We start from the raw sequence: 12,835 nt of genomic DNA, 5'->3' as shown, positions 1-12,835 counted from the left end.
GAGACAAATCCCGCTGGGAAGTTTAGTGTGAGAGCACAGTCTTCAGTGTTAGGCTGCCTGGATTCAGAACCCAACTCCATCACTGACTGTAGCATAGTGACTCTGGACAAGTCACCTAACCTCTCTCTGTCTCAGTTTCCTCATTTGTGGAAAGCAAATAATATAGCACCTCCCTCCCGGGATTGTTGAGGATCTAAAGAGTTAATTCATGCCTAGAATAGTGCCAGACACACAGGAAGCACTACTTAAGTGTCAACTCTTATTGTGCTTAGGTGTTCATATATCATTTAAATCGGATTTCCTTCTCACTAATCTGAGGACTGCTTCACTGAGGGAGTGGAAGTTTGAAGGGAGGACAAGATGGGGGATCTGGGACTAGAGGAATTGGAGATAGGGGATGGGGTGGGAGAGGAATCCGGAAAGAGATGGATAGGAACGGGGAGGATAAAAATAGTTAAGGGCTTTGGAGAGTGAAGTGAACCTGAATGGGATGCCACACGTGAAGTCTCTGGGCCCAGAGTAAGGGACATTACAAAATGGAAGAGAGGAAAAGGAAAGGAAGTGAGAGGGTTTTAAAGTAAATAGCACACATTTCAAAGCTTTGTCTAGTGTTGACTTGCATCCAGAAAAGGGGGCAGAAATTCTTTTCCTCCCTCTTACTCTTGGACTAGTATCACAATTTAACTGCATTATAAACGAAATAGAGTGCTGTGGACAAACCTGAGATCCCAACCATCATTTATACTCTTTCAACAGGAAATATTTTCTGAGTTCCAAATAAAAGGCTTCAATGATCTTTTGGAACAGGATCCATTTGTAAGTTGGGGCCTGCCTGTTTGCTGGGGTCGGTGGGGGAGTTTTAGGCTGGGCAGGTCAGATAGACAGCCAGTGTTTCACAATAGAAGAAACTGGTGCTTGCAGTTGTTGAGTTGTCTGGGCTAGTGACACAGCTAGTTCTAGAGCCCAATCCCCAGGTCTCCATCTCTCCAGCAGAGGCTGAATGACCACCTGCCAGTCTTCACAGAGGAATCCAAATATCTGGTTGGAGGAAGTGGAAGAGGGGAGGAAAATGAGGAAATCCCCAAGTCTTCCAAACGCAAGATTCAATTATGCTACACTGCCTGACTTTAGACTAGACCGTGGTAAGCATCAATCACTTCTTTTCTTTTTCCTTTTGGGTACTGCAACAATCTGGATCATAATAATTCCTCATTGATAAAGATCAACTTGTACAATCTGCCATGAACTTCCAGGAATGTTTAGCACCTGTGAGACCCAGCTGTAAACATCTTTGCCTTAGGAGAGTGATAGGGAAGTTTTTATTTATTCTTTACTTGCAAGAAATGTCCCAAGGTCAATGATGTCATTGTTCTCTCTACTTGACTGCTGTGGAGCTAACCAAGGGAGGTGAAATGACCAGCCAACTCATAGCAAATTTTCTTGTGTGACGGGGAGCTAGAGCAATGATCAAGCATCAATGAGACTTATAATCTGATCAATACTAACACCAGCACAATGAAAAAATAACAGCACCAATAAGCAATAGTGAGAGGGCAAATCTTTAAGAATACCTCTGTGTTGATTTACTCATGCAACAAGAGATAGGTGAATTGCTAAGAAAATAATAACCACTACTAATAATTGAGCATTTACTATGTGCCAGATGCTGTCTTAGTCCCCTAAGCTATATCATCTCTGAACCTCACATGGAGATTTTATTATCCCTGTTTTTCTGATGAAGAGCTGAAGTGGAGGGAATTTCAACTACTTGTCTGAGGTCCCCTAGTTGGTCAGGAGCAGAGCTGAGACTTGCCCTCAGGTGGGTCTGAGGTTGCTGTCCTATGTGAGGTAGCAGCAGCTAGGGACTTTGGGTTTGGTGTTCTGAGAGATACACTAGTGTCAGACATGACCAAACTATAAAGAAGTTGTAGTGCTGTGGATAACTTGGTGGTGGTGAGAGAGTTCTGAGAACAACAAAATCGAATTATAGGAGTAAGGGAGATATTTTAGTAATACAAACAATACAACAAATAGAGGAGAAAAATTTCTTCTACCTGACTATATCACAAACCATTGTTGACCAAAAATCATGCCTTTAATAAATATTTTAGATTAAACCCATTGTTTAGGAAGCCACAATAATGTTTTCTATCTAGGAGGCAGTAAGTAGAGTGGTCAGGACCATGTGCCTGAAGCAAGACTGCCTTGAATCAAATCCTGGTGCTGCCACTTCCCATCTGTGTAACCCTGAACTAGCTGCCACAAGGGTTAAAGGATTATATACGCGTGAAGCGCTTAGAAAGCACCTGATCCATGGAAGACACGTGGTCAACATTACTCAATTCTGGGTGCCGAGTAGTTATGAATGGTGTGATTAGACTGAAGGTATGGTCCCCACTTTGAAGGAACTTAGAAGCTAGTTGGGAAGAGAAAGCACCTGCTAATAATGTGTCTTAGGAACTGATACAACATAAAAACACCTCATGTCATCAAGGTATACACCGTTGTATCACTAATAAAAACTCAGTAAAGAATTAAGGAAAGAAAAGAGAAAGTAAGCTATGACGTAGATTTTGAAGGAGCTGCTGGCTTACCACTACAAACATTTTCATTCAAGGATTCTGGAAAAGTGACTTGTCCATTATCAATATTGTTAATCTTGATACGTTAAATATTTAATGATAAGCTTCTCTGTGCAAGACACTGGGATAGTGGTAACAAAGGACTACAAATCTGAAGAAGCTCTTATCCTCAGGGAGCTTAAGGTCTGTAATAAGTTACCTATTAACAAAATGCAAAGTAGAAAGTGCCATGGAGAAAGCATCACAATGGTTTCCAGAAGTTCTATTAAGCACGTTACAAAATGGGTTAATCTGGTGCACAAAGGAGCCCAGATGCCAAGTGCAATAATGAACATGAGAGAGATCTTGTTCTTTTTGGAGGGGTCTCCTGGGTTACAGTAGGTATTGGGACTCGTCCTCCCTAGGACATCCTTTGCAGGATGAGAAATTTAATCAGGATACAGAGGCTGAGGAGAACTTACTAAGTGGGCAAGAGATGCATCAGGATGAGAATTTGTTAAATTACCTAGCAAGACAACAGGACCGATCATCTATACAGCCCTAATTCTTCTCTCTCCACACCCCACCTCCCACCTCACCATGCCTGGTAGATAGAGTCATCTTGGGAATAAATATTAGCTAAGAGATTGCTTGGTGTCAGTCAGATAGATTGACCCTTTCCACTCTAAGAACCTTTCTGTTTTAACTAGATAAAAGTTTTGAGTCTAGACAATTACCTTTTAGATTCCTCTTTTTACATTTTTTCCTACTATTACACATTCTTTTTTCATCTGAACAGGGATTTTTAGCATGTTACAATTGTCAAGTTGATAGCTCATTTTACATTGGCTATACTCTTCGTTTCTTCCTGATGACATTCAGGGAGGATTCTTCGTTTCTTATAAATCTCTCTACAGGATGGGTTATGTTGGAAGGCTTCCTGTAGAAAGCAAATACCACTATTCTAATAGTTGAATTATTTCTTTACCTGAAAATTTCATCTTCTTCCTGACTTTTTGTCTCCATCTCTTGTCCTAGATCTTGAATACTATTTTTAGATTTGACTTCTGTTTGCTGATTATATAACAAATTTTATTTGGTTAATTGAACAGGATTTATATTTCATTTGAAACCTAACTCATTTGTAGCTAAGCACTACTTTGGCTGCCTCTAGTGGGTTATATGAAGCCTGAGAAAATCACACTGGTGCCCTGCCTAATGGAAAGACATGTGTACAGGTAACATCAAATTGAAATAAATATCAAAGGAAAAGAAAGTCAGGAAAGAACTTGTGTTTGTAAGGATAGTGTGGAGCTTTGTCCTTCAGTTAGAGGGATAGAGGTTGAAAGGTGATTAATTTTTCAGTCACCTCCCTAAAATGTGGTTGTGGCAGGACAGTAAGCTTTTATAATGTGAGTTGTTTTTTTTAGTAAATTTATTTATTTGTTTGTTTATTTATTTATTATTTTTGGCTGCGTTGGGTCTTCACTGCTGCGCGCGGGATTTCTCTAGTTGCGGCGGTGGGGGGGGGGGCAATTCTTCGTTGCGGTGCGCGGGCTTCTCACTGCAGTGGCTTCTCTTGCTGCGGAGCACGGGCTCTAGGCACGTGGGCTTCAGTAATTGTGGCACGTGGGCTCTAGAGCGCAGGCTCAGTAGTTATGGCACACGGACTTAGTTGCTCCGCGGCATGTGGGATCTTCCCGGACCAGGACTCAAGCCCATGTCCCCTGCATTGGCAGGCGCATTCTTAACCACTGCGCCTCCAGGGAAGCCCTATAATGTGAGTTTAGAGCCCAAGATGGGTTTATCATATGAACACCTCTAGAAAGAATAGGTGTGTCGATTAAATGCTGCCCAGGTAAGTTTGTCTGAATTCCCTTTCTAGGCAAGATGGGCCCTGATCAGTGTCCAAAAGCCTGACCTGGACATTGGCAGGCAAGACTAGACCAGGGGTTGGTGAAGCAGAGAATTGGAAGGCATCTAGAACAAGGTAAACACAGCATTGACCTGATGTTTCTGGGCAGCAATTTGAAAACAAGGGAAAGAAAATGGAGACACTATGATTGTTCAGGTCTTACAACTTCTGGCTAGAACCAAACATTTAAATTAATGTTGGTGGTTTAGAAAAGTGCTTAGAAATTAACATTATAATACATAACAAATAACGTTACTTATAAAACCTGAGAGAAACACTTTTCAAAGTTTTTTTTTAACTTTTATAATATTATTTAATCTTTAGAATAAAGATATGAGGAAGACAGCATGAATATTATCATCCTACTTTTAAAGTAAAAGAAACTGGATACAGAAAGGAAAGTTAAGTTGTTTATTGTGGTTTACTGGAAAATGGTGACTAATGCCTAGTTCACCATGCTCCCAACATGATATTATTTATTCCAGGATAAATATTGAGAAATAATAATAAATAAAAGATCAGTTGTTAATAAGAAGACTTGAAAATAGTCTACACATCATACTTCTTATTTTACCCAGGAAATGGTTGGGGACAAGAAATAGAAAACTACTCACACTAGCTTCAGAAACAGACATGGCAGACAAACATCATGACATAAAAGGAAGCAAGGCCAGTGGGCACACATCATACTTCTTATTCTACCCAGGAAATGGTTGGGGACAAGAAATAGAAAACTATTCACACTAGCTTCAGAAACAGACATGGCAGACAAACATCATGACATAAAAGGAAGCAAGGCCAGTGGACCTGGAACTGGGAAGTCAGGAATCATCTCTCATGTGGCTTCTGTCCCTGCTCTCATCATTCTTGTAGTCCTCTACAGAGACTGGCTTGCTTTTCCTGCTTCCTTGTGTCTTTTCTGCTATGCACTGAGTGCTGCATAACCTTGCAGTTTGGCTCCCAAGACCAACTGACTGCTTCTCAGTGACCTTATTCCAAATTCTGGGAGAAGTGGAATGGTTTAGCTTGCCCTGGTGGTCAAGGGAGGAACAGGTACCGGTTCATAGTCACTTAAGGCCACTATCCTAGCACAGGCTCTGGGTGATGGCAGAAGTGTGGGTAAAGAGGTAGACACACAACAAATATGAAAAAAGTCTTATATGCTCATATGCTATCAGTATTGTCCTATCATTAAAAACCAGAAACCAAAAAATAAATTAAATTTTTTAAAATTTTAATAAGTTAAATTACATAGAAAAAACCCCAGAGAGGACAATATACCTAGTCATTGATTATAATAAAATGTCAGATTCAAGAGGATTGTTTATTATAGTACAGGGTCCAATTTGGGGCATTTCAACCCCAAAATACTAAGGCTTTAGGTTTGATTGGAAATTAAGACCTTTTAAATGATAAATGGAGGCACTAACTCAGTAGGTTAAAATAATTTTTAAGAAATAGATATAAAATTTAAAAGACATGAAAAGGTACACAATGGAAATTTCGTCTCCCATTCACCAGTACCCTCAGCCACCAGTACCCCTTTTCAGAGGTAATCACCATTGTTATTTCTGAGGTATCTTACCAGAAATGTATTCTCTGTATATAAGCACACGGTTCCACATCTTGCTTTTTTCAGTATACTTTAGAAATTATTTCATATGAATATAACTTGAGTGACCTTATTTTTTTTAATGGCTGTATTCTATTGTAGGGGTGTAACATAATTTTTTGACCAGTTTCCAATTGATGACATTTAGTATATTTCCAGACTTCTGTTATTACTGTCCTTGTATATAGCTCTTTTTTTTTAAATTTTTTAAAAATTTATTTATTTTTGGCTGTGTTGGGTCTCCGTTACTGTGCGACGGCTTTCTCTAGTGGTGGTGCATGGGGGCCACTCTTCTTCGCGGTGCGCGGGCCTCTCACTGTCGCGGCCTCTCTTGTTGTGGAGCACAGGCTCCAAGTGTGCAGGCTCAGTAGTTGTGGCTCACGGACCTAGTTGCTCCGCGGCATGTGGGATCTTCCCAGACTAGGGCTTGAACCCGTGTCCCCTGCACTGGCAGGCAGATTCTCAACCACTGCACCACCAGGGAAGCCCTATAGTTCTTTTTGTATACAAGTGAGTTTATCTGCAGGATAAAATTTCTAGAAATGGAATTTCTGGATTAAAGGGAATTATATTTCTGATTTTGAAAGAAATTGCCAAACTGCCCTCTGCAGAAATTTTACCAATTTCCTTCTAATCAGCAATTCATAACAACATCGGTTTGCTCACACTTATAGGTGAGTGTAGAGTTATGACATGCTTAAGTCTCGAGTCTTTTACTTGCTGGGGAATTTCCTCAATTTTATCTTCCAACCTACTGTTGACATCTTTATATTGGCTATTACATTTTTAATTCATAAGAGCTTTTTTTCTGTTCTTTGATTGTAACTTTCTCGTATTAGTCTTAATAAATGCAATATTGTGTCTTGCTGTAAGGTACTGATTGAACTTTTTAAAAATTTCCCCTTGCTTTGTGCTTTTTTTTTTTTTTGGTTTTGTTTTTTGTTTGTGGTTTGTTGTTTGTTTTTAGAGGTAGGGGCAGCTCTGCGTTAGAGACTTTTCTAAGATGTTTGGCCATTCTTGACTGACTGTTCATATGTAAAGGTCAGATACCTTTCCTCAATATTTTTGATTTAATATTCTATAGAACAAAAGTCCATTCTCCCTTTGGGGTGGGGGAGGGATGGTAGCTTGGGGGGGAACAGGGGCTGTGTGTCCAATTGTTCCTTCTAGTACTTTTGTCCAATTCTATTTTTAGAGGCACTTTCATTCCCACTTTTCTCAGTACCCAGTGTCTCCAATTCCTAAACTTTCCAGAGTTCTGCTGTGCAAATCAGCTGGCTTCTTTTGGCCCTTCTCCTCTGCAGGCAGTTAATTTCATTTTTCTCCACTTAATTAAATCTATTTGTCCTTTATTTTTTTCATCTTCCCAAAATTTTTATTCATTATCCTCTCCTCTTCCATTCTTTTCATCCTTTATTATAATTTTAGGTGAATTTTGGGAGGTAGCAGATATAAACATGTATATTCAGTTCACCAAGTTTAGAAGGTAGTCAATAAATTTGTTTTTAATCTATCAGAAACCCTGCTTTTCTTGTGGTTATATTGCAAAATTAATAATGTTGTTAAGAAAGAAAAGTACTGAAACGTAAGTACATCTTTGTAAATATTTATGTTTAGATATAACTCAGCCCCCAAACCCATTAGTTTTAAAGTGGTTTTATTTTAGTTTCAGTGTGTGTGCTGCTATTGTTTATGTTATAGTAGATATCAGTAAATTTAAAACAATTTTTTGGAAAAGTGACTAACATATTAGGCTGTTTTTAATAAAGTCATGTTTTCCAACTGTAGTTACAGTTTAAAAGTCAATCTGTAATTAATTTTGCCACCATTTATTTATACTTTCTCATGTCAAATACTCTTAAATAACAACCACTATGTTATAGATATAGTGGTTTTTAAAGACAAGTATAATTGCCAGTTCAACAATGAGTTTCAAATCTGTGTATGCTGGGTTAAGCCATAATGAAGAAAGTCTAAGTGAAGTCTATTAAATACAGTAAGAATTACATAAAATTTATTGGTTGATCTAACAGAGGTATTAAATGCTTATGTTACTAATTTTCAGAAGGAGTAAGAATATTTCTTTCTGGAATGTGAAACCACAGATAGAATTGCATCTCTCCGGGGAAGGGGTCTCAGTGGTTATACAGTAAGCTTTTCCCATCTGTAATGTGATAACCAACTTTATTACTACACTACTATGGTAGAAAATTATCTCCTATAATATATTTTTTAATACATTTGGCTGGACAAAATGGGGAATTGGATCTAATGCCTTTTTTTCCCATTTAACTTTCCCCATTATTCTAAAAACATTTAGATTTTTGAAAGCAGTTTTACTCTGGAACTCTTGAATAAGCTTCTATAACCAAACTGGATTCTAGAAAATACTATTTTAAAATTAAACATGTATTGGGTATCTCATGTCAAATTGTTCATTGTTAGCATAAAGTATATTATATTCAATAAATATTTTCCAAGCTTCATTTATGTACATGACGTTGTGCTGTTAATTGACAAGAATATATAAGAAGCACAGTTTTTTGGGGAGGCAATACAGCATGGAGATTGTGAGTCAGACTGCCTGGATTTGACTCCCAGCTTTGTCATTGCTTAGCAGCATGACCTTGGACAAATCACTGAGCTTCTCTAAGCCTCATTTTCAAAAATATGGTAAAAATACCTGCCTTTCAGGGTTGTCCTGAGAACAAAATGAGGTGACATAGACATTTAATGTGTTGTCTGTATTGTAAATGCTCAATAAACATGAATCCAGAGATAGAGAGAGAGAGATTGAAAGAGAGATTGAGAGAGAGATTGTATGGTGCTCTCCAGGAGCTTACAGTCTATTTGGGGATACAAGAAACACACACTTGGTAAAACTGTATGTCATCACATAGTAAATTTCCAAAGTGAGAGAGTGATACCATGATAACCTCAGCAGGGGTTGGAGAGGGGAGATGTCAGTGTGAAATGTCAGACAAGAGGGACATGGAAAAGTTGCGCTGGAATGAAACGAATGGAAGTATATTTGGTGCTTAAGAGGAGAAATAAGTGTTTGCTTATTGAATGACTAAATCAAAGAATGGCCTGGCTAGTGTGTGGAGTGGTGATAAGGTGAATTAGCACGGTGGACTGAGGTTATAGAAGTCCCTGGATGCCGCCTTAGTAAACCATAAGGAACTGGGGAGTTTTCAACTGGGAGGTGAGTAAGGGTAGAGAAGACCTGTGACATAATGAAAATAGTGGTGTAGGAGAAGGTGTGTAAAACTGCAAAAAATTTATAAGGCTAAGGAGTAAATGGAAGGACGGAGAAGAGTTAACATTAAAGGAAGGAAAAGAGTTAACATTGATTCTAAAGCCTGTTAAAGAGAAGAAATGATGTGAACGGTGACTGAATAAGAAAAGTTTTCAGGTTAAAAAGAAAGTTCTTTTATTGCTGTCCTTGCTTTTATAAAAGCTATACATGCTTCTGGTAAAAAAAAAAACACAAGACCAAACAATAGAAATATATAAAGTATATAGAGTAGAAAAATGAAAGTCCCCTCCTCCTCCCCCAATTCCGTTCTCCTGGGGTAACCATTGTGATAGTTTGTTTGCATAGCTCTCCAGGCTGATTTCTATGTATGCACCAACTTAAAAGGAAATGGGAGACTGGTATACACAGTTCTCTTCAACTTGTTTGGGTTCTTTTCCATGTTGGTTCATATACAGCTATGTTTTCATGTATGCAAGGAAACATTATAATTGTATTTACCCACTGCTGTACTGATGGATATTAAGTATTCCGATTTTTGCTGTTATAAACAATACTTAAAGAGCAGTCCTGTATAGTTCTTTGAATGTCACCACAGTATTTTTGTAGGACGAGTATCTATGTGTGAAATTGCTGGGTCAAAGGGTACGTACCTTAAAAATTTTCCTTGCTTTTGGCAAATTGTCCACTAAAGAGATATGCTCATTTATACTCCTGCCATCAGTGTTTGACAGAGTCTGTTGTCCACATTCTGGCTAAACCTGAATATTATAAACCTTGTTAACTGGCCAGTCTATTAGGCAAAACATACCTTGTTTTAACGTGTCTTTCTCTGATTATCAGTAAGGGTAGACGTATTCTCATAAGTTTTATTTTTTTCCTGTGGTGATTTCAGTTTTGACCTTGTAGAGGTTGAACTGATGATAAGTGTCCTCATCTAGAGGCCATAGAGGAAATTAGACATGTGGTACTGAAGTCTGGGTAAGTTTCACCAGTGGAGCAGTGATAGTTGAAACAGTAAAGTCATAAAAATTCCCTGTATAATCGTAAAAAGAAGGGAATACAAGGCCCTTAGGAAACAGCGTTAGCAAAGAGGAAAAGAGAAAGCGCTAGAAACTGAGCAGTAAGCTCAGGTAGAAAGAAAGCTCAGTAGTTGTTGAGATAGAAGTAGACTCAAGATTGTGCTCTGACATGCTAACTGGTTAAAGGATTTTGGGTAAGTCTTGAATCTCTGAGCTGTAGTTTCCTCATCTCTAAAATAAAAACGTTGGATAAGATGTCCCTTTCACTGTAAAATTCATTGTTTCTATAATTTTAACCCAAGAGATGAGACGATTTCATGGGGGTAGTCAACAATTTTAGAAAGCATGTAGGATTTGGCAGTGAGGTGGTCATTTAAAATAATTAGGATGTTACAGTCTATGGATGGCTTATTGCTGCTTTTTTTGAAATTATAACTTTTTTTAAAAAAAGCTTTTTATTTGGAAATAATTTCAGATTTATAGAAAAGTTACAAGGAATACCCAAACACCGTTTACCCAGAGTCACCTATTGTTAACATTTTAGCTCTTTTGTTTTATAACTTTTGTTTTCTCTCTCTCTCTCTCTCTCTCTCTCTCTCTCTCTCTCTCTCTATATATATATATATGTGTGTGTGTGTGTGTGTGTGTGTGTATTCCCCCCCCAACCTTACATACATCCTAGTCCTTTACTCCTAAATACTGCAGTATTTAGGGACATAATCACAGTACAGTTATGAATTTCAGTGATTTTAACGTTGATACAATACTTTAATCAATCTACCATCTGTTTTCCAATCAACCTAATAATGTGCTTTATAGAATTTTTCCCCTCCAGTAAAGGATCCGATCTAGTATCTCATGTTGCATTTAGTTGTCATGGCTCTTTAGCTGGGATATTTTCACAACTTTTGTCTTTTGTGGCATTGACATCTTGAAGAATACAGCCCCCACCCCCCTTAAAAAAACGACAACAGCAAGTTCCTCATTTGGGATTTATCTGATAGTTCCTCATTAGATTCCTCATTAGATTTCCTCATTTCCTCATTAGATGCTGTGTCCTCTGGGGATTGCATCTTGAGGCAAACAATGTCCATCTGTCCCTCATTCGTGATGTTAATTTTGATTACCTGGTCAAGGTTTTGTTCAACTTCTCCAGTGTATAATTACTGTTTTTCCTTCCTTGCAAGTGATAGGATGTCTATAGGAAGAATTCTAAGATGATGCAAATATCCTGTTCCTCATCAAAATTTCTCCCTACAGTTGGCATCCATTGATGGTTCTTGTCTTACCCAAACTTTGCTACTATGATTGCAAAGTGATGATTGCTCAACTCCAGTACTCCCTCCACATTTACCTGTTGGCATTCAACATTCTAGCATAAGCGAGAGTACTTCCTTCTTCTCTATTTATTTAATCTATTTATTACTGGTATGGATTTATGAACTCCTGTTGCTGTTCTTTAATTCTAACCTTAATTTGAATGCAGGGTATATGAGTATAAGGAAACTACTGTGATGACCATCACTGACAAAGATTCTCACCTTCCATTAAGTGTCTAGAACAATGCCTAGAATTTTTATAAAGGAAGTAGAATGCGATAATAATTTACTTATCTGGTAAACTCAATTTTCAAAATATAGAGGAAAATACGAAAGTAGGCAAATGGATTCTATACTAAGTAAATGCCCCAAAGTATCAGAGTTGCTTTAGCATTTTCTGAGGTTCTTTACTCCTACTTTATACATGTATTTTTAAAATATTGGTTATTTGGCTAGCATGTTAAGACAGTTCAAAGGGAGGTGTGAGTGTGCACACAATCAGTGCTGTAGCAGTGGTGCAAGAAGGGACAGCAGGGGGATCAGTCATTAGTACCGTCCAGATCAATTAGACTCAAAGGAGTGCAGGAACATAGTAGGCCATGATTATTTATTGTAGAGTGAAGGGTACTAAGTACTTCTAAGCTTCTGGGGACATCTTGGTATTACAGCTTTTGTATTTAAGACACCTCTGGGTCATTAGGTATAGGTTAAGCTACACCATGTTTTTGTTTTTGTTTTTGTTTTGCTATACGCGGGCCTCTCACTGTTGTGGCCTCTCCCATTGCAGAGCACAGGCTCCGGAGGCGCAGGCCCATAGGCCATGGCTCATGGACCCAGCTGCTCCGCGGCATGTGGGATCTTCCCGGACTGGGGCACGAAACCGTGTCCCCTGCATCGGCAGGTGGACTCTCAACCACTGCACCACCAGGAAAGTCCCTACACCACGTTTTATTAGTTTAAGGCAGAGAAACAAGTGATATTTCAGAAAAAACATCAATACAAGTGGTTTAAATGAAGCTATTACTAGCGCTTGCAGATTAAAACCTCAGTTATCTAGAATATCTAATCATGTTCAATCCCTCACTGCCCCCTTTCCTTACACTGCCATATAAATGAGGCATTACTGAAATTGTCCTTAAAGTTAATATTG

At 38.4% G+C, this 12,835-nt stretch overlaps 1 protein-coding gene across 2 annotated transcripts in view; it reads left to right on the top strand.

The window, feature by feature from the left end:
* The window catches only part of RALGPS2 (Ral GEF with PH domain and SH3 binding motif 2), a 322,932-nt gene that overhangs the window by 136,709 nt on the left and 173,388 nt on the right, over positions 1-12,835 (top strand). The window contains exons 6-7 of one of the 2 annotated variants that reach the window (XM_019952266.3): positions 757-816; positions 991-1,142. The gene's annotated coding sequence lies outside the window, so the exon portion shown is untranslated. Of the gene's footprint in view, positions 1-418; positions 817-990; positions 1,143-12,835 lie in introns of those variants that run through there. The other variant, XM_019952267.3, reaches the window with a different exon arrangement.

This window comes from Tursiops truncatus, chromosome 1 (genome assembly GCF_011762595.2).
Source record: "Tursiops truncatus isolate mTurTru1 chromosome 1, mTurTru1.mat.Y, whole genome shotgun sequence".
Taxonomy (NCBI): domain Eukaryota; kingdom Metazoa; phylum Chordata; class Mammalia; order Artiodactyla; family Delphinidae; genus Tursiops; species Tursiops truncatus.
The sequence above is the reverse complement of the archived record's forward strand: the minus strand, read 5'-3'. Positions and strand labels throughout refer to the sequence as shown.